A 3,271-nucleotide genomic window follows, 5' to 3' on the forward strand; every position below is an offset into this window, starting at 1 on the left:
GAGGGATCTGGGTGTACAGGTCCACAGGTCACTGAAAGTGGCAATGCAGGTGGATAAGGTAGTCAGGAAGGCATATGGCATGCTTGCCTTCATTGGCAGGGGTATTGAGTATAAAAGCTGGGAAGTCATGCTGCAGCTGTATAGAACCTTGGTTAGGCCACACTTGGAATATTGCATGCAATTCTGGTCACCACATTACCAGAAGGATATGGAGGCGTTGGAGAGGGTGCAGAGGAGGTTTACCAGGATGCTGCCTGGTCTGGAGGTTATTAGCAATGAGGAGAGGTTGGAGAAACTCGGATTGTTCTCACTACAGCGACGGAGATTGAGGGGCGACTTGATAGAAGTTGACAAAATTATGAGTGGCATGGACAGAGTAGATAGTCAGAAGCTTTTTGCCAGGGCGGAAGAGTCAATTACTAGGGGACATAGATTTAAGGTGAGAGGAGAAAACTATAGAGGAGATGTGCGGGGCAAGTTTTTTACGCAGAGGGTAGTGAGTGTCTGGAATTCGCTGCCAGAGGAGGCGGTGGAAGCAGTTGCGATAGTGGTGTTTAAGAGGCAGCTTGACAAATACATGAATAGGATGGGAATAGAGGGATATGGACCCCGGAAGTGCAAAATGTTTTAGTTGACGGGCAATATGATCGGCGCAGGCTTGGAGGGCCGAAGGGCCTGTTCCTGTGCTGTACTTATCTTTGTTCTTTGTTCTTAATCCCACTGCTCTTCGCCGCATTGTATGCTTTCTCTTTAGCTTTTATGCTGTCCCTGACTTCCCTTGTCAGCCATGGTTGCCTCGTCCTTCCTTTAGTATGCTTCTTCTTCCTAGGGATGAATTTTTGCTGTGTCTCCCAAATTACTCCCAGAAACTCCTGCCATTGCTGTTCCACTGTCTTTCCTGCTAGGCTCATCTCCCAGTCAATTCTGACCCGCTCCTCCCTCATGTCCCTGTAGTTGCCTTTATTCAACTGTAATACCGTTACATCTGATTCCAGCTTTTTCCTCTCAAGCTGCAGGGTAAATTCTATCATATTATGGTCACTTCCTCCTAAGGGTTCCTTCACCTTAAGCTCCCTTATCAAATCTGCCTCATTACACATCACTAAATCTAGAATTGCCTGTTCCCTAGTGGGCTCCACCACAAGCTGCTCCAAAAAGCCATCTCGTAGACATTCCACAAATTCCTTTTCTTGGGATCCACTACCAACCTGATTTTCCCAGTCTACCTGCATATTGAAATCCCCCATGATCACTGTAACCTTGCCTTTCTTACACCTTTTCTATCTCCTGGTGTATCTTGTGCCCCACATCCTGACTACTGTTCGGAGGCCTGTACATAACTCCCATTATGGTTTTTTTACCTTTGCGGTTCCTCAACTCTACCCACACAGATTCTACATCATCTGACCCTACATCATTTCTTGCTATCGATTTAATTTCATTTCTTACTAACAAAGCAACGCCACCCCCTCTGCCAACCTGCCTATCTTTTCGATAGGATGTATATCCTTGGATATTTAGCTCCCAGTCCTGATCCCCTTGCAGCCATGTCTCCGTAATGCCCACCACACCATACCTGCCAATTTCAATCTGTGCCACAAGCTCATTTACCTTATTTTGTATACTGCGTGCATTCAGATACAACACCTTCAGTCCTGTATTTCCCGTCCCCTTTCTCATTGTCGTCCCTTTATCTGATGTGCTTGAAGTTAGATTCCTAGCCCTTTCCAAACACTCTGTCCTATTTTGTGTTCTGGGGACTTTAATAGCCTCTCCTGGGCTCTCCATTCTTTTCAGTTTTTTCATAATTTTCCATGAAGTTGAATCCACCCCCCCACACGCTAACCTGCTGCTTTGTTTCAGAGAGAGGGAGCAGAGTTAGAGACAGAAGAGAGCGAGACAGCAGAGAGCGAGAGAGAGAGAGAGAGAGAGAGAGATACAGAGATAGAGAGAGAGAGAGAGAGAGTGCAGAGAGAGTGAGAGCAGAGAGAGAGAGAAAGAGAGAGAAATAGCGAGTGAGCAGAGAGAGAGTGAGAGAGCAGAGAGAGAGCAGAGAAAGAGCAGAGAGAGAGCAAGCAGAAAGAGAGAAAGAGCGAGCAGAAGGAGAGACAGAGAAAGAGAGGGAGAGAGAATGACCGAGTGAGCAGAGAGAGAGAGAGAGAGCAAGTGAGCAGAGAGAGAGCAGGGAGGGGGAGGAGAGAGAGAGGAGATACATAGAGAAAGAGAGCGAGCAGAGAGAGAGCAGAGAGAGGGAGGAGAGAGGGACAGCAGAGAGATAGAGAGCAGAGAGAGAGTGAGAGCAGAAAGTGAGAGCAGAGAGAGAGCAAACAGAGATAGAGAGAGAGAGCAGAGAGAGAGAGAGAGTGAGCAGAGAGAGAGTGAGCAGAGAGAGAGTGTGAACAAAGAGAGAGTCCGAGCAGAAGGCGAGAGTGCGAGAGAGCAGAGAGATAATGAGCAGAGAGAACAAGCAGAGAGAGAGTGAACAGAGAGAGAGAAAAAGAGAGAGAGAAAGAGCGAGTAAGCAAAGAGAGCGAGAGAGCAGAGAGAGAGCAGAGAAAGAGAGAGAACAAGCAGAATGAGACACAGAGCGAGCAGAGAGAGGGAGAGAGAAAGAGAGAGAGAGAAAGAGTGAGTGAGCTGAGAGAGAGAGCAAGAGAGCAGAGAGAGAGAGCAGAGAGAGAACAGGGAGGGGGAGGAGAGAGAGCCGAGAAAGAGAGAGAGAGGAGAGAGAGAATAGAGAGAGGAGATACATAGAGAAAGAGAGAGCAGAGAGAGAGCAGAAAGTGAGCAGAGAGAGCAAGGAGAGAGGGAGAGCAGAGAGAAAGAGAGCAGAAAGTGAGAGCAGAAGGAGAGCAAGCAGAGATAGAGAGAGCGAGCAGAGAGAGAGAGCAGAGAGTGTGAACAAAGAGAGAGTGTGAGCAGAGGGAGAGAGCGAGCGGGGAGAGAGAGTGCGGGAGAGCAGAGAGAGAGAGAGCAGAGAGAGAGAGAGCAGAGAGAGAGAGAGCAGAGAGAGAGAGAGCAGAGAGAGAGAAAGAGCAAGCAGAGGGAGAGAGAGAGAAAGAGAGGGAGAGAGGACTGAGTGAGCAGAAAGAGAGAGCGCGAGTGAGCAGAGAGAGAGAGCAAGAGGGCAGAGAGAGAGCAGAGAGAGATCAGGGAGGGGGAGGAGAGAGAGAGCAGAGAAAGAGAGAGAAGAGGGAGAGGGAAGAGAGAGAGGAGATACATAGAGAGCAGAGAGAGGGAGGAGAGAGGGAGAGCAGAGAGAAAGAGAGCA

Source organism: Cetorhinus maximus, chromosome 16, assembly GCF_964194155.1.
Source record: "Cetorhinus maximus chromosome 16, sCetMax3.hap1.1, whole genome shotgun sequence".
Classification (NCBI taxonomy): Eukaryota; Metazoa; Chordata; class Chondrichthyes; order Lamniformes; family Cetorhinidae; genus Cetorhinus; species Cetorhinus maximus.